At 39.4% G+C, this 19,613-nt stretch overlaps 1 long non-coding RNA gene across 1 annotated transcript in view; it reads left to right on the top strand.

Moving 5' to 3' along the window:
• Nucleotides 1–313: 313 nt before the first annotated feature.
• Nucleotides 314–19,613, top strand: part of LOC129145892 (uncharacterized) — a 60,985-nt gene continuing 41,685 nt past the window's right edge. Inside the window, exons 1-2 of the long non-coding RNA XR_008552038.1 lie at nucleotides 314–359; nucleotides 13,427–13,582. This is a non-coding gene — a long non-coding RNA (uncharacterized LOC129145892). The remainder of the gene's footprint in view (nucleotides 360–13,426; nucleotides 13,583–19,613) is intronic.

Raw genomic sequence — 19,613 nt, 5'->3', positions numbered from 1 at the left:
TTTATTGGAATATCATTAAGTAACCTAATTGCCTCCCTAAAGAATTAGTGTAGTAAGATTATATCCTTGATGTAATGAATTTGCAACTTAAAAAAAAAAAACATTTTAACCTTGTTTAAGTAAAAGGTGAAAGATTTATTTAGTCATAAGGGAGACCATAGTATTCACTCAACCATTTTTAAGTGAAATAGTTCAGAAATGTTAAGTGTACTTACATTATTGTGAAAGATATTTTCAGCACCTTATCATCATTCAAATCTGAAACTCTAGACCTATTAAACAACTTTCTTTTTCCCCTTGTCCTAGCCCCTGGCAACCATCATTCTGCTTTCTATCTCTGTGAGTTCGACTACTCTTGTGTAAGTAGAATCATACCCTGTTTGTCTTTTTATGACTGGTTTATTTCACTTAATATAATGTAAGAACTTGTAACTTTAAGAAATACTTTTATGTTGTCTAAACTTACAAATTATGGGTCAGAGTAGATGGCAGTGCTAAGTTGATTAATAATGTAGGGCACACCTATAAATTGTATACTCACAGTCTAATTTTGGTTAAAATTAGAGTGACCAAAATTTTATTCTAATCTATGGACTTTTTCAATTTGCAGACTTTTTTTTGGTCTATTTCATAAAATAGAGCTACCCCGTAATAATTACTGTCAAAGGCTGATGAGTGAATGGGAGAGCTACATTCTGGATTTATCTGGGAGAAGTAATGTAGTGTTGTGAAAGTATAGGGGTCACTTTTTAATCAAAATGCTTTATTTTAAAATAGTAATGTTTGTAGATAGCTGTAGGGTGAGAAATTACTTGCTTCTATGAATTCTGATAGGTGGCAGGTCTTGATTCAGAGTCTTCTGATTTTTATTTATGCATTAGTCATGGATTTTATGGGCCCATGAAGGTTATAGAAAAGTTATTTCTACATAGAGTTGTAGAGGATTAATTTGAATTCACTAATCCCATCCCCAAATGTATTTAAGAAATAATAATATCAGTTTGGTGTTCAGTGATTCACATGTAATATATATGCTTGCTCCAGGAGCCAGATTTAAATACTGAAGTAATTACATAACCTGTAGGAATGGAAATGAAAAAAATATAGTACATATCTAAGCCAAATGAATTTAATGTTTTAATAAACCCTGTCACGAGGAAATTCAGCACCTGATTTTCTTTGAAATGTCCGCTTAGTATCTTCTTTTTTAAAAAAGATTTATTTATTTATGCATACAAGAACTGGGGTACAGGCCAGAGGTGGGGGGGTGAGAGGATTTACCAGAGACAGAGTGGGGAGCAGAACAGGTGGATCCAATGAAATACGCTGCTGAGGGGAGCAGCGGGCGAGTCAGGAGAGGTCTGCTGCGCCAAGTGGGTTGCTCCCTGGCCAGCCAGGGGATCGAACTCGTGCTGCAGTGGCTGCAAATAGCTTCATAGGTTGCATCTTAACCCTTACTATCTTCTTCTTCAAAAGTTCTTCTTTCTTTAAAAAAAATAGAGGAGGTGAGAGAAAAAAATAAGAGGAGAATGATTTTTTTTATTTGGAAAGGGAAATAGGTGTTCTTAGTGGAAAACCTTCAAAGTATCTCAAATAAGTGTGATATTAGTTAGAGGCTTTTTGTAGAAGGTCTTTATCTAGTTGACAAGTTCCTCTCTAATTCCTGTTTACTGAGACATTTAAATCATGAACTGGTGTTGGATTTTGTCAGATACTTTTTTGTGCATCTATTGATATGATCTTGTCATTTTTCTTTTTGATGCGATGGATCACATTGATTTTCAAATAATTTTTTCAAATCCAAAAAATAGGCATCTTAGTATGTCCAAAGTTTGGCTTAAAGATCAAAAACATATTTTCCCCTTTCCAGACAGTGGTTGAACCAGACATTTTTCATGATGGTAGCTGTGTATAAATAGATTGCTCATCCTGGAGAAGCCTATTGCCCCAGCCTGGAGTTTGGGGAATTCCTTCTTCTACTGTACTTATAAACTCCAGATTATTTATGAAGCTGTGCTACAAGGATTAAAATTCAAAATTCAATTACAAGACCCTCCAGTATTATTTCTGCAGTCATAAGACAAGGGACAAGAAGGAAGTGTTTTTAAACGCCGGAATGTATTATTTCAGCTTTAGTACATGTAAATGCACAATATGCTAAGTGGCTTTTAGGCCAATAGTAAATTATCCAATGACCCAGCTATGAAAAATTCATTCATGAGAAAATGGTAGGAACCCTTCCCGTTGTGAAGGTTGGTGTGTTTTTCAACTTCACATAGATTTGCATGCCCACATACTTAATAGAGTTGGTAAAAAAAAGGAATTAACTCCATTTCATCTGTCTTAGATTTTACTGAATGGAGCAGAGCTATAAAGAAATAAGATAGTTAAAATTATTTTATATTTTAGATATCCAATAGCTTTATTGTTCAAAAATCTCACCCTGGCAGAAGGTACTTGTTACATGGATGCTACTGTTGCTCAAGCAATTTTTAGAGTCATTTTCTGGAATTTCCTTAAGGCTATTTCATCTGTCATATCAGAAACTAGTGAAAGGATATACTGATATTTCTTATCAAGCCCCAGCACAATTTTCTAATTTTCAGAAGCAAAAACAAAGTTATTTGAAATAAGTTTGAATTTTAAGCATAGTATATATAACTTGAAAGTAATAAAAGCATGTTAGACATCTCTATTTTGAATTAACTTCTGGAGATTTCTATGTAACTTAGTGAATGGCTTGAATTGTTGTCATTAAAAACATGACAGCTGACAAGTATTGTGGATATAGGACAAAAACAATCTAATGTATGTCTTAATGAAGAGTCAGTTTATGTCTTGGATAATGCACAATTGCCTGATTGTTAGTATATACTCAGAGGTTTTTGGAATCAACTAGTTTTAAGAAGTTAAGAATTAACTTATAACTGATATTATAATTTGCTTAAGAGGGCTGTTTTCTAATAATAAATACCAAGGGATACTTTAGTTTACCCTCTGCCCAAATGATTAAAAATATAGAATGCTGGCTAATGCAAATTGTCCTGGTTATAGTCTTGTCTTGGTTTGAAGATTCTCCCATATGTACATTTATTTTCTACTCTGTATCTACAAGTTTATATATATATAAAACATGTATATAGTTATTTGTATAGATGGTTATATGGAATATGTTAATAAATGTAGCTGTAGTAAAGAGTGTGTGTGTGTGTGTTTGTGTGTGTGTATGTGTGTGTACAGCAAAGTTACAAAATGGTAGTCTTCTGTTCAGATTTACTTTTTTTTGGTTCTGCAGAATGTTGACTTATATTTAAGTTTAAATTATTTAAAAATCAGAATTTGAACTCCAATTTTCTGGCTTCTCTTGACCAGTCTGAGGTCTGGTAAAACTACCTTCCCAACAACAAATCACGTATAACTAAGGGGGGAGGCTACTCCTAGGGTGTGGGCCTTGTGCCCTGCTGCTCACCACAGTCCCTGCTACTTCCTACTCCTTCCTGACACATGTGCCTAGAGTCAGTTCTCATTTATCATCTAATACCAGGCTTCAGTTTGAAATCCTTGGTATAAGTCCTACTTAGGATTTTAATTTTAACCTTAAGGTCAGTGGGCAGGGTTTTAAGCGGGAGAGTGGCACGTATGGGGTCGTGGACTTTAATGGCTTTGGGGAGAGATGTTCAGATCCTCTAAGGATAAGTTTTTGTTGGCACAGGGTTGTATCTTTCAAGCTAGGAGTATAATCGTTATTTGTTCTCTGGTAGGTTTGTGGTTCTCCTACCCTTTTTGGCCAGGAAGGAGTCACACTGTCTGATTGCTCTTAACCATCGTGTTTTGTGTATTGTCCACTGCGTGTGATTTTCTTGTCTTCTGGGGCTGTAGCACATTGTGGATAACTGATGTTGGGTCCCTGTGGCTGTATAAACACCAGAGCTTAGTGTGGGAGCCCCTCAAATAGCCAACGAGTGTGTTGAATGATGATACTGTTCACAATGCCTTCCTTGATGTTCTCCTGCATGGCCAGGCATCCTAGCTTTTAGACCCAGCCATTAAACATGAAGATGACAGAAATAAAATTAATATGACAGGATGACAGTCTTGCTTTTGCTAGAACTAAATGATGCAGATGCTGTTAATTAGATTCAATTCCATATGCCTACAAAGTAGACTTTTATTCTAAAAAGATAGAATACTAATGTCTTGGATTGATGAAGGACCTTTCATCTGGGAGTTTCCCCACATGGTTTACAAACCAATATGGCACAATAAAAGCAAAACAAAGACAACTTCAACCTCTAATGGAATGTAACAACTGCTTAATGGTCTATAACAAAACAGTAGGGCAGGAACTATAAAAAGCTATTAAAAACATCGTTAATATTTATCCTGAATAGAAAGTATTGTTTAATACATGTAGCTGAATTTAAGAAACCTAAGTTTTGGAGAGTGAGAGCTAGCTGTTTCAGGCTCTGTGGACAGAAGAGGTAGTCTTCTAATGTGTCGGGAAGTTGTACTTCATCTGCAAAGGTGATTAGAGAGTTTATCTTGATGTCTGTAAACAATGGGTGTGGGGAAGGGGAGAAAGAACCCAAGAAGGGGAGAACTAGACATCTTATATCTCACCATGCCAATCCTTACACTAATATCGTAAGCTATATTAGTGAGGACATTGTTGCGATGAGATAACTGAAGCTCCCAGAAAGTAAGGCACTGTTGCTGGTGAAACTAGAATTGAAATTAGATCTTATTTCTACTCACTCTGTTATACGACTTTTCAGTGTACCTGTTCACACCTCTTGTGCTGCAAAACTGATAGTCTAGCTTCTGCGTAATAAATGTTTTGTCTCCTTCCTCAAAAGACCAGCATGTGTGGGAGCCTGCCCTGTGGCCCCTCCGTACAGCCCCTTACCCATCCCTGGCTTTGGCTCTGCAAACAGCTCACATCCGGTGTGTGGCTTCTTACTGTGAGCAAGTCCCTTGCTTCTCCGAGAGTGCTTTTCCCAAGTTGTTCAAGTGTTTGGGAATGGGGCTCATGTCTGGGAATGTGACTTACCAGTCCCAAGCTGCTCTTGTCATTTTTGTAGAGGCTCTAAGTTTCTGGTGCAGTTTCCTGCCTCCATATCCCCGAGGCACAGATCCTTGACAGTGTCTACTGGTTCTCCACCTCCTCACCCTCTCTCAGAATGTCTACTCTATTTTCCTTCCTTTCTTTTAAAGCAACCAGAAAGCTTATCCTGCTTTTCTACCAGTCTCCCAGCGTCCTCCAATTTTGATAGTTACTGTGTCTGCATTGCTAGAGCATATCGCAATTATATGTCACCCTACCCCCCTGAAAAGAAGAAAAAAATTAAAAAATTGATAGATTTGCTTATCAAATTGAATGCTTTCTTCTATTCTGTTCCTCATGTTCAAGTAAGATAAGTTTCCTGTTCTTTTTACAAGGAAGTTCCCTAAGGGTTGGACCAGGATAGTTTTCCAAGCTGCAGAGCTCTTCGTCACCATCTTCTGGTGTTACTTTGACACTCAGGGCAAGAGTAAAGCGTGGAAGGAACGCAGGGACAATGGTGGTGGACTGCGGGTGCTTTGGGGTGGGGGCGCTATGTCAACAGTGCCTGAGGGGGAGATCCTACATTTCTAAAATACAATGATGTAAATCAATGTTACCTCAATAAAAAATACAAAAACAGAGCCTCCCCCAGTGGCGCAGCAGTTGAGCGCTAGGCTGCGAAGCTGTCCTCAGCCTCTGCAGCGCTGGTTTGATCCCTGGCCACCGGCGAGGGTCCCACATGGCATGACAGACCTCTCCTATCTGGCCCGCTGCTCCCCTCAGCAGTGTATTTCCTCAGTCTGCCTGTTCTGTTACCCGCTCTGGCTCTGGTGAATCCTCTCACCCTCCCGCGCTTCTGACTGTACCCAGTGCTTGTATAAATAAATAAATTAATAAATCTTTTTTTAAAAATACAAAAACAGCAACAGTTTCTCAGTATAGCTGCGTCTCCAGTTATTCCTGAACACTGCCTCCATTGGCTTCCTATCCCACCCCCCAAGTCTGGACTTCTTTCTCCCTCTCCTAACATTCTTTCCATAGGGTATGTGTGGGATGCTTTACTTTCTTGGATGCCTGTAGCCCTTTTGAACTCACCTCAAGTGGGGCTCTAAGAAACTCATGCCGTTCCCAATTTCTCTCTGAGGGACTCCTTTTTGTGGTGGTTGATTTACTGGCAATTTCTGGATCCCATAGCTCCTAAGACCATTATTTTTCCTCCCTTTGTGCAGAGCTGCTGCTCCCACATTCCCCTTTCAGCCAGCTTGTATTCTGGATTCACGAAGATTCATTTGTCAAAGACATTGTCTTGAATTAGTTATTTTCTTACATTGCCCTACTTGACTGTTCTGTTTCTGAGAGGAGCATAGAGAGATTAAAAATCTGTATTTCTCTCCTCCAACATCTTACAAAAGGACAGCAACCTCTCAGCTTGTTGTCTTGCTTCTGCTCACCCTTACTCCCAAAGTCTTTTCTCAGTTCAGAATGATCCTGTAAAACTTAGTGAAGTCATGTTTGCTGAATACTCTCTTCAGTGGCTTCCCATCTTAGAGAAAAGCCGACTGCCCTACCACAATCAGTAAGGTCCTCCATGACCTGGCCCCTAGTGATCTCTCTCATCTCATTTCTTTTACTCTCTTCTTACCAGCTCCGCTGCTTCGTTCGTCTGCGTAATATCTGACCTACTTCAAACTTGGAAACTTTGCTGTTTCCTCTGTCTTAGATGACCTTCTGTGCAATATCCACTTGGTTTACCACCTCTTTTTTTTTTTTTTTCAAATTTCATCTTTACTGTGAGGCCTTCTGTGCCCACCTTATCTAAAATAAAACATTCCATGAATTTGATAGCCAACTCTCTTTATTTTTTCTCCACTTATTTTCTGACTTAGTATGCATTCTGCTTATTTTGTTAATTTTCTGTCTCCCTATTAGAATTGATACCTGTCCAGTTTATTGTTGTATTTCCAGCCCTTAGAATAATTTCTGATACACAGTACATATACAGTGAACAGTAGTTGCATACATTAGTCAGAATGGGAAATAGATAAATTGGGCCATAAAAGTTTGAGTAGGCATAGAAAAAGGGGATAAAATCTGACTTTGACCTAGTTATCAAAAGATGAGTAGAACTTAAGAAGATTTGTCTGTTGCTGTGATTTCAAAGAAGTCTGTATTTATCTCAGGCGGATATGTGACTTGCTAATAAGATAGAAATGATGGGGTGGTCAGACAGATGAGGTTGTTAAAGTTATGCCAGGTTTGTATGTAAATGATTCGTAAGATGGTGGGTCTACATGTGTTGAAGGCAGATGTTAAGTTTGGATTGGATTTTGAACCTTTCATGGTTCTTGATGGCAGGAAACATAAATCAATCCATACCTTCATAAGAAAATTTGCTGGAAAGAGACAATAACAAAAACAAAGAGAAACCCCACCAACTGGGAGAACATTTTTGCACACAACACTAATGATAAAGGACTGATCACAAAAATCTGCAAAGAGCTGATGAGACTCAACAACAACAAAGAAAATAATCTAGGGCCTCCCAGGTGGCACAGCGGTTGAGCGCTGGGTTGCGAAGCTGCCCGAGGCCTCTGCGGCGCCGGTTCGATCCCCGGCTGCTCCCCGGCCACCGGAGGAGGGTCCCACATGGCGCGCAGACCTCTCCTGCCGCCCGCTGCTCCCCTCAGCAGTGTACTTCGGTCCTTCTGCCTGCTCTGCTCCCCGCTCTGGCTCTGGTGAATTCTCTCGCCCTCCCGGCTTCTGACTGTACCCAGTGCATGTATAAACCAAACAAACAAACAAATAGATAAATAAGACATGCCTCTAGAAAAAAAAAAAAAAAAAGAAAATAATCTAGTCAAAAAATGGGCAGAAGAGCTAAAAAGAAACTTCTCTGAAGAGGAAATGCAAATGGCCAACAGGCATATGAAAAAATGTTCAACATCACTTGTAATCAGGGAAATGCAAATCAAAACTACCATGAGATACCATCTTACACCAGTGAGAATGGCACATATTAAAAAAACTAGCAACAACAAGTGTTGGCGAGGATGTGGAGAAAAAGGAACTCTCCTGCACTGTTGGTGGGAGTGCAAACTGGTCCAACCACTATGGAGAGCTGTGTGGAGATTTCTGGACCTACTAAACATAGAGCTTCCATATGATCCAGCAATTCCACTCCTAGGTATTTACCCAAAGGACACAGAAACATCAATTCCAAAGAGCACCTGCACCCCTATGTTTATAGCAGCACTGTTTACAATAGCTAAGCTTTGGAAACAACCCAAATGCCCAAAAATAGATGACTGGATCAAGAAGATGTGGTACCTATATACCATGGAATATTACTCAGCATTCAAAAAAGATAAACATGCAATTTGCAGCAACATGGATGGCGTTGGAAGGGATCATGCCCAGCAAAATAAACCAGAAAGAAAAAGAAAAATACTGGATGGTCTCACTCATAGCAAGAATCTAGAAAACTTAAATAAGGGACCAGGAAAATGAATAACTATAAGAAAGTGAAAATCAAAATCAACAAAAAACTATGAACCAGAGACACTCTATGGGGGGTAGGGGGCGGGAGGGGAGGGATTGGGGTCCAAATAAGGGGGTTGCAATTGTATGGGGAATATAAAAATAAAATTTATTATATATATAAAAAAGAAAATTTGCTGGAAGGATTGGAGTTTACAGAGTAGATAGGGAATGGCTGCTATAACAAAAATTCCAGATACTAGCTGACTGATTAACAACAAACATTTATTTCTTTTGGAGACTGGAAAGTCCAAGATTGTTGTACTGGCAAATTCTGTGTCTGGTAAAATCCAGCTTCCTCACTGCTGATCATCATCTCTCTGTAACCATACATGGCAGAAGGGGCAGGATAACTCTCATATAAGGCCTCTTTTATAAGGGCACCAATCCTGGTCATGGAACTTTGTGCTTATAACCTAATCCCAGAGTTCTTGTCTCCTAATAACCGGCATCTTGGAGTTTAGGATTTCAACATAGGAATCTGGGGGAGACAATGCAAGTATTCAGACCATGGTAGGATGGGGGTATAGCTCAGTGGTAGAGCATTTGACTGCAGACCATGGTAGGAGGCTTTCAGAATTAAGAGCTTGCTGACGAGAAACACAGTCATATAGCAGGAGCAACCTACTGCTGCACCCACTGAACTGAATATTGGTACTCAATATTTTCCGATATATTTATCCGTATTTTTGTCCAGCAGAAACATGGGTTGTTGCAAAACTTTTCTGTTACAAAGTGCTGCTATGAATATGTATATGTTTTTTGGTGCAGATGCACAAACTTCTCTTTAGGGTGAAATTGCCACATCACAAGATATGTTCTTACTCAACTCTATATAAGATGATACGTAATTGTTTTCTAAAGCAATTATGCCATTTTACACCCCCACAAAATTGTATAAATGTTCCTTTGCCTACATTTGCACCCACACTTCATTTCTCAAAATTTTATTTTAAAATTTGCATATGGTAACCTCTAGCTAGAGTCACTAAGAAAGAAAGGGAGATAGCTCTAATAAATGGAATCAGAAGTGAAAGAGAATTTAAAATAGACATCTCAGAAATACAGAGGATCATAAAAGACTACTATGAACATCTTATGCCAACAAATTGGAAAATCTGGATGATATAACACATTCTTAAGAGCATACACTGTTGATGGGAATATAGGCTGGTCTAGCCCCTATGGAAAAAATATGGAGGTTCCTCAAAATATGAAAAATAGATATGCAATGTGACCCAGCAATCCCGGCCCTATGTATCTATCCAGAGAATGCAGAACACTAATTCAGTGGGGTATATGCACGCCTATGTTCATTGTAGCACTATTTATAATAGCCAGGTTATGGAAACAGGCTGAGTGCCCAAAGGCAGAGGAGTGGATTAAGAAGATGTGGTATATATATGTAATGGACTACCACTCAGCTACATAAGAAAAAAAAAAAAAAGAACTCTTGCCATTTGTAACAACATAGTTGGAACTGGAGGGCACTATGCTAAGTGAAATAAGTCAGAAGGAGAAAGACAAATACAGGATGAGTCCACTCCTATGTAGAATATAGAGAAACGAAAACAAAGGAACTGAAAAATCTGAAAAACAAACCCTAGAAATATGACTGTAGAATTGAGGTTACTGGAGGGGCAGGGAGGTTGATGGAGAAAGAAAGGGTGCAGAGGGCCCAGTGGTCCCTGGTAAAGTATGATGAGTGATTATGGGTTGTGGTGTGGTGATATTCATTTGAGGAGATGTGAACATATTCCCCTAAATCATGTAATCATATACAGTATTGCCAACCAATGTTACCTCAGTATATATATACACACACACATATACATGCATGCACCTAAACTCTCTCGTTTATATATATATATATATATATATATGGTTTATATACTGTATATAGAGCCGTATATATCCATGTGTATGGTTTATATACTTATATTTATTTATTAACTATATATGTAGTTTATATGCTCACACATATAATCTAGAGGGCCTTAGAAAACTAAAAAAAGGGAAATTGTCCTGTAAAAAATTTACGTAAGTTAAAATGAACTTGCAAATTGCTGTGGAGCTCTGGGCTTTCCCAAAACACACAGCTGTGTGTCCCCCCAGGTAGTCAGGATGAGAATAGCCCCATCGCGCCAGTATGTTCCCTCACTTCTTCTTTTTAGCCAACCCCTCCTCCATCTCCAGGCTTTGACAGCCATTGATCTGTGCTCCACCCCTGTCATTGCCTTTTTCAGAATGTCATAGAAATGAAATCATATTGTGTGAAGTTTTATGGATCCAGTTTTTTTACTCAACGGCGTGCGTTTGACCGTCCCCATGTAGTTGGATATATGGGCACTTCTTTCCTTTCCTGTTATTATTGTGTAGTAGTCCATTGTGTAGGTATGCCACGCTTTGCTTCCCCATGCCCCAGGTGAGGGTCATTTGGGTTGTTTTCAGTTTGAGCAATTATGAATAAAGCTGCTGTTAGCAATTTGTGTCCAGATTTGGGGGGTGAACACATTTCCATTAGTTTCTTGTAAAGACTTGAAAGCCATGTTGCTTGATCATATGGTAACTCTGATTACCTTTATATGAGAAACTGCTGATCTGCTTTGCATGGCAAATATATGCCACTTAACACATGGAGTCGGGAGAGTTCCAGTGGCTCTGTAGCCTTGTCTGCTCTTGATATAGCCATTTTTAGCGTCATTCCATTAGGCGTGGAATGGTCTCTCATTATGGCTTTCATTTGCCTTTCTCTGATGGCAGATGACATTGAGCCTCTTTTCTTATGCTTATTTGCCATTCATATTTCTTCTTAGGCAAAGAATTTTTATATGACCATAAAAGAGGAAGTAGGATATATTAGACCTTGTGAAAATCATTAAATTTTTTGGTAGATTTGGGCGGTGTATACTAGAATGAGAAAAAATCTATATTCTATCATCTGTGTCAATTAAACATTTTGGTGGCACTAAATGTCAAAGCTAGGAAGCAAGCTTTTCTTGAAGGACAGCAAAACATTAGAAGATGTAGTGAAGGGAAAGGAAAACTAGGTGGGACAGAGGGATGTAGCAGTTGGCATAGGAAACCAAGGCTAGACAAAGTAGTTGCAGAACTGGATCAGCGAGCTGGGACAGTTTCAAGTGATGCCAAGGCATTTGAAGTGGCCCCTTTTGGGAGTGAATGCAGGGGAGTGAAGATGAAGATGCTAAAGTCTTAGAAATCGAGTGTTAATTCCACGAAGTTAAAAGGTTACTGTGAAGGTGAAGGAGCCAAAGGCATGAGCAGAGAATGAAGTGGACAGTTTATGAAACATTTGTTGAAACCATTGGGGAAGGTAGGTGAGTGCCTCTGTCACATGCAAAATTGAACCACAGAGAATTCGGTCTGTTCAACCCATTCTTATCTTTTTCCTCTCTTCTTTCTTTGTTCGTAAGAAAATTTTCATGGAATTAATAGTATTCAAAGCAACAATCCTAGGAAGCATTGATATTTTTCTCATATAGGGCAGTGTTGTTTGGAGTGGAAAATTTTAATCTCTCCTAAGGCTGACTCTAGGCAGCATATGAAAAATTTATGTATTGACATGCAGGTCATAGAACACAGTTGTTATGTTACATCCAGACATCTGCCACATCAGAAAGCCTGGCATTCCTATGCTCCCATTCTCATTGCTGTAGCCTGTCCGGTGTCATATTTTTCTTAAGAGCTGGATATCTGTAGCTAGAATGTTATTAATCACAATAATGTGATAAATCTTGACCTTCAGACACAGAAACACCAAAATAAATCAACCTGAAGAGAAATTTCAAGATGCGTTTTATAAAATGTTTTGGATAGGCATTCTCTCTCTTTTTTTTTTCCATTTTCCGATTCATCATACTGAAGTAACATGTCAGCGCACATCAAGAAGCTGATCCTGCATTGTATCTGTGTTTTATTTTATGAAGTGACATTTATCTTGTGTGAGTATATTTTGGTAGTCATTTTTATTAAGGAGTGATGTCTCTCACACATGCTTGTCTAGATCTGTGCCGAGTGACGTGAAGGGACGCAGTGCTTAGTCCTCGGAGGATTACAGTCTAGTTAAGGAGAAAGAATAGTTGCCCACATCAGCCGGATTTCATACCATAGGGTTGAGACATTAATTTTACACTGTCATCTTTCTAAATATTCTCTGTGTGTTGGGGACAGTTTATGAACTGGAGCATCACTAAAGTATGTATTAATGTTGCTTTGTGGAATTATGATTTGGATACTTAGGAAAAGTGAGAACAGCAATCTAGAGTGGAAAAAGTCAAAAGAGAACACACAAGGATAAATGTGTATGTTTGTGGGGGAAACTAGTGAGGAAGCTGTGGCAGAAGGGGTAGAAAACAGGGTTTGAGAGCTTGTGTTTGTCATAAAATGTTTATGTGCAAGTTCATTGGGAAAGAGGAGGAGAGAGGAGAAAGTTGCATTCAAAGGAAGCATTTTATAGTTCACAATTTGAGGGAAACAGGAATTTGTGTTGAAGAAATCCAATGACAAGCTGTCATGTCCTTCTTGGCTAACTCACAGATTTATCTCCTCGCTAATGTCTTTCAATTAAGCTCTGCATTGTCCCTTTTCCTGAATGGCATTTATGTTTGAATGTACATTGACTTAGCATCCAGTGATTTAATATATGTTTATCATCACAAATAGATTTAAGGAGTCTGTCTCCTCTATTAAGTATAATGTCTATTGTTACAATTTGATTCAGAAAATGGATTTAGAGGTCACTTGGTCTAGTGTCCTCTGAGTGGTCGCTGACCTCCACTCAGATGCTGTCCCTCCCACAGCTTCTCTGCTCTTTTGTTTCTAAAGGCTTCCATCTGTGACTTTCTTTGGAAGAATGACCTTGTGCTTTGGAGCCACTTTGCATGGACACAGAGAACTTGCAGTGCCTGGGAGTTTAGTCCTACCGTCCTCACCTATGATCCTGTCCCTGCGTCAAGGAAGCTTAGCTGGTGACTGACCGGTGTAAGTATGACAGTCCACCTCCATTCACTCAAGAAGGGATAGGATTGAGGCTTGTGTGACCAGGACCTCCTGTGGTGAGGCTCAGGCTCAGACTTCACCTGAGACCACACCCTGTTTGTTCCCTTTCTGTCTCTCTCCCACCCCACGCCCATCCCTAATATTGCCAGGGAGCACTTACTATATCACCTGAACATGAATCTTCATCTTCAGGTTCCTTGAAAACACTGACATCAGGCATTCTCACTTTGCTATGGGGAAACTGAGGCCTCTCAAAACAGAGGAGGGAAGAGCACGAGAGACTCTGGTGACAGTTCACAAGCGAGGTGGTGATGGGAGATTTATGGAGATTACACCTGAGGGGAGAAGTCAAATATTGTACAAAAATGAACAATATTGTAAGAAAAAAAAAAAAAAAACCTCTCCCACCAAAAAAGTTACTTTTAAAAATTTGATATAATTCACTCAGTTTAGTGTTCTTTTAACTCATCATTGGAAACATTTCCACATTATCATGAGGTGGCCTTCAAAAATCACTTTTAAATGAATTTTATTAACAGATATATTAACGATATGTAATGATACCTTTGTTACTGCATATTTAGATTTCCCTAAATTTCTGCTTATATAATGACCCTGCACTGAAGATCTTTTCGCATAAACTTTTGCTTACATTTCTGAGATTATTTATCAAGGATTGGTCACTGGACACAGAGTTATTGGTTTAACTTTTTTGAGCATTCTTGAGCCATATCGCCAGATTGCCTTCAAGAACCGATTAACTGTGCCTGCAAACCACTCCCAGTGCACATGGCTTGTTACTTCTCCAGAAGTTCTGGTCACTGACTGATGATTGAGTCATGAAATGTTTATTGAGCACTGTCTATGTGGGGGGCCTCTTGCTAAGGTGGCAGGTCATTGCTACGTAGCATTCCTTACTGGCTTTTCTTCCTGTGCCTTTTTTATTCTCTGACATTATTCAGATCTTGCTTCTTCTCTGCTTGCCTAGAACCATGACCACTCTGATTTTCTTTTTATGTTCTCTTCTTACCTCTAACGAGAATTATGTCAGTCTTTGCTTATCTTTCACTGTTGTTCTTTCACAGCATTTTGTTCTCTTTCAAGGTCACAGTAGCTGCTCTTATCTCTCTGAGGATATTGATGATAATCTGGAGGATATTTTTATTTTTCTCCCTTCATGCTTCTTTTTGATCCCAGTGACTTTTTGATTGTTATTTTGTTTCTGTCTTTCATAGTAAATACTTGTCTTAACTTCCTGGTTTTCTTGGTCTAATTACACTTAAGTATGAGACATACATAACAGCAGTAAGCAAGTAGAAGAGGGTTACTACATGCCAGGCTCTGCTCGAAGTACTGTGTATTTAATTCCCACCATACTCTTACTATTCCCATTTTATAGATGAGTTATGAGAGGGTGATACCTTGCTAAAGACCTGTTAGCCAATAAATAGCAGAGCTAGGATTCCAACCAAGAACATTCTGATCCGTTGTCGGAGCACATAACCACACGTCACAGTGCCTGCTTACCAGTGTTGTGCAGGGTGACAGCAGGTAAGGCTGGTCATTGAGTCTAATGTTTTATTAGACTCTGCTGTGCAGATCCTGCCTGCCGGCCAATGTTCTGGGATCTAAGGAGGAAAGAAGACTGATAATCTTAATATTCAGTGCATGAATGTCCCTTACTCCAGTTCCCCCACTTCCACTAAAGCACTTGCCTCCAATTGGCCTGTGGGGTGCTGTTGGGGAAGGCGGGTGGCCTCACTGTGCTGAGTAGAAAAGCATACCAGGGAGTATAACTGACTACTTCTTTTATATAAAAAAAATTAACTTTGAGATATAATTCACCCATTTTAAGTATGAAATTCATTGCTTATTGGTATACCCATGCAGTTGTGTAAACATCACCCTGATGTATTTCAGAACATTTTTAGATTAAATCGTGTACCCATTAGCAATCACTCCCTACTCTCCCTAACTTGTGCGGCCCAAGGTCAGCACTAGTCTATTTTCTGTCTCTGGATTTGCCAATTCAAGGACTCATACAGTATGAGTGATCTTTTGTGACTGGTTTGTTTACTTGGGGTGATGTTTACAAGATTCTCCCAGGTTGTAGCATGTGCCAGACCTTCACTCTTTTTTGTGGCTGAATAATGTTCTGCCTCTGCATGTATCACATCTTGCTTATCCATTCATCAGTTGTTGGACATTTGGGTTGTTTCTGCGTCTTGGCTATTATGATAACACATTCATGTCAGGATTTTGTGTGGATATATGTTTTTAGTTTGCTTAAGAGTAGCATTCCTGGTTCATATGGTAATTATGTTTAGTTGTCTCAGGATTGTCAGGTTGTTTTTCAAAGTGTCTGCACCATTTTACATTTGCAGTGTGTGGGGATCCTACTTTTAAACTACTGCTTAAATAGATTTTCCATCAATGTTTAAGTCCTACCTTCCCAGTCACTGCCTGAGTGTGTCGGGATCTGAGGTGTTGGAGCTCTTCTCACTGTTAGCTTCCCTCTTGGCTCTTTTCTCTGTTAAAGGTTGTGCTGTCATCTCTTCCCCATCTTCTTGTTTTCCTTGTAGATACACATTTTTTCTTCTTTACCATTTACTTTTATTTTGATGAGGTTTCAGGATGTGCTAGCGATAAGATTTCAGTGTTCATCTTCCCAGTAGAAGCTGGAAATTCCTTCAGTTTTTTCTCTTTTAAATTCATGTAAATGTGGGCCTCCCCTGGTGGCGCAGGTGGTTGAGCATAGCGCTGTGGGGCTGTCCGCAGCCTCCACCGGCTGGTTCGATCCCAGCCAGCCAATGAGGGTCCCACATGGCACAGCAGACCTCTCCTGTCGTGCCCGCTGCTCCCCTCAGCAGTGTGTTTCGTCAGTCTGCCTGTTCTGTTCTCTGCTCTGGCTCTGGTGAATCCTCTCACCCTCCCATGTGTCTGACCTGTACCCCGTTCTTGTATGGATAAATAAATAAATCTTAAAAAAATAAATTCATGTAAATGTTAATACTTCTTCTACAAAATAACAATTAGAATGTAACTCTATTTTATGAAGTAGTGTATCAGTCTATCTTTTCCTAATTGTGTTTCCTTATCTCTTTGTCTTTGTCCTTTTAATCTATTTATATACCTCCCTTCTCCACAGATGGAGAGAGAAGGTTGGCACATCGATCACCTAATATTAACAATGTTTATTTTTTTATTTTTAAAGATTTATTTATTTATTTATTTCTATAAGCACTGGGTACAGTCAGAAGCACGGGAGGGTGAGAGAATTCACCAAAGCCGGGAACAGAACAGGCAGACTGAAGAAATACACTGCTGAGGGGAGCAGCAGGCAGCAGGTGAGGTCTGCAAGCCATGTGGGACCCTCGCCTGGAAGCCGGGGATTGAACTGGTGCTGCAGAGGCTGCGGGCAGCTTCGCAAGCCAGCCCTCAACCGCTGCGCCACCAGGGAGGCCCAACAATGTTTTAAGTTTCATGGGATCTGGGGTAATTCTTTGCTTTCTAATACTTGTCTTTTTTTCTTATTTAAAAAAAACAAGTATGGGTAAATTTTATAAAGTGTAAAAAATCATTATGTTAAAAAAGTTGACATCAGAGAAGTTAAAGGAGTAGGCGCCCACAAAGCAGGCGTGAATAACAGCATTAGATACAGGTGAGAAGTTGAAGATGGTGAAGGCTGCGGAAGGATCATTATTCTTCCAGTTGTAGACTGCATCCTTGTTTTCATTTCACAACTTTAATTTTGATGTCAGAGGGCAACAAATTTGTATCACACATATTCCATATTATGCTTAAGAATAAGAAATAACAAGACACTTATGCATGTCTCTAGAGGCTCATGTGCAACTACCTGAGGTTAAAGAAAACTGTGTTTACAAGAATAAACCTGTAATAAATCCTAATGTCTGAGAATAGCATAAAAAGCACATAAAACAAGAAATCTTATGTAAAATTGTTATTTATTGTGTTTGTGGTACTATCAGTATGACAACTGCCTATATAAACATGTTTCTCTTCAGCATGACATATCAGTAGAGAACCGTTTCTTGGGGGGAGGAATCTGGTATCACCCACAGAGGAAACTTTCTGTCTCAAGGACAGGGTGAAATGGAACTCAATAGAAGGAGGAAAGACTGGAGAACAGAGGCATTTTGTTGAGCATGAACATTTCTCAGGTTGGGCTCACGTAAGATTGCACCTCCCCAGTTTTGAGTCCTGGGCTAGGAAAGCAAAATAATTTTGTTACCTCCCAGCTGAAAGTGCAGTGCACTACATTGCGCACAGGCCTGAAAGCCAAATCGCAATATTTCTCACCCTGAGCAAGAGGAAGCCAACTCCTCTCTATTTCCTTCTTTCTTTATTTGCTTCTAATTGTGGACTTTGTAACCACCTTTCCCTTCAATTCTAATTCTGGTTATTTCCTGTCTATCAGTGAAGTAGTGTAGAAAGAGTGGTTCAGGAACCACTAGCATCAATTTCACTTGTGATCACTTAGAAGTGACTGTTGTCAAGCCTCCCCCCAGACCTGGGAAATGAGAATCTTTGCAGTGGGACCCAGGAGCATGCGTGTTTGTTCTCCAGGTGAGCGCCAACTATCTACAAGATATCATTTGTTATAACTGGACAAAATTTCTCAATAGTGTTGGAATTCTCCATGGTTCTCTTATTTTTGTATATCTTATGAGCAGTGGCATTGATTGACCTTTGTTCTAGACTCTTTTCTTCAGATTTTTGTATGACAAACAGACTTGGAAGGGAGAGATTACGGCCTTTTGGAGGAGAAGGTAGATTTGCTTACTGTCTAGTATAATAAAGGTAATTTTTTTCCAATGGGACAAAGGGCAAGCATGCTGACTGCCCATTATAAAAGATTCAGGTTCCCAAGGCTTGGCTTTACCCAACTGTGATGCTTCCCCGGGGCCCCTCAGTCTCACCCTGGGGGATATATAGAGTCATAAGTATCGACACAAGCATGACACTCATGCTGCTGGCTGTACTGTGAGTAATAAAGTTCTTTGTCTCAGATTCAGAAGTTCTTTATCCTCTGCCAACATCTATGAAACTGGCAGCTTGTAGGAAGGGCAAAAATCTCAGACCCATCTCAGTTTTTGATAAATTGTTCTTCACTGACCAAATAGGATGCAAGGATTTTTTTTTCTTGTTTGTTTTAGAAATCTATTGCTTTGGGTTAGGATATTGACTCTTTAGATGTTCCCTGCTGAAGTATAAGAATATCTGGAAAGTATGACATTAGCCATTCATCTCAGTTCATTTTATCCGATGAACTAGTAGGTCTTGTGAAAATGAAAGATATTTTTGAAGAGTTGAAAAATGGACATATTTGAACAGAGGTACAAGGGAGATGGTCAGCCTCAAAGGATATCCTGTCATGGGAAAGGCCCAGAAGATACTCTTTTGTGCTCTGAAATTTTGCTCAGAGCCTGCTCTGCCAGCATCCATCTCAGCTGGACACACAATGCACACTGATTTCCTGTAATTCCCTTCTTCATTCACAGTGAATCAAGGGCATCTGCTGGCAATGCTGTGGATTCTGTTGTTTGCAAACAGCAAGTAAACATCATCCATTGTCTGGGCTTTTTGGAATGGAAGTTGTTATAACATGGGCAGTAAGAAGGTTTACCATGCAATGAGAGAAGTAGAAGGAAAAAAAGAGCTAATAAAACCTAGAAAAGGACAATAGGGTAATTTCTGCAATTACCAAATTGTACTGAAGCAAAGTTGGCCTAAGTCCATTCTTGGGAATTCCCTCATTTTGTTTGATTAGGCCACATAGGAAGTGACACTCAGATGATACACATATTTCTTTCCATAGCATAAATCATATACTGAAGTTTGGAGGCACAAATCCCAATAACCTGCAATGGAATTTCTAGTGCATTACACATTCTAATTAACTGAAGAGTCATAATTAAATATGGAGACCAGGATGTTTGCAACTCAACTTGGCTTATAGAAAATGTGAATTGAGGTAGTTCTGGAAAAG

This window comes from Talpa occidentalis, unplaced genomic scaffold (genome assembly GCF_014898055.3).
Source record: "Talpa occidentalis isolate TD23 unplaced genomic scaffold, MPIMG_talOcc4v2.1 talOcc4.15, whole genome shotgun sequence".
Lineage (NCBI taxonomy): Eukaryota > Metazoa > Chordata > Mammalia > Eulipotyphla > Talpidae > Talpa > Talpa occidentalis.
The sequence above is the reverse complement of the archived record's forward strand: the minus strand, read 5'-3'. Positions and strand labels throughout refer to the sequence as shown.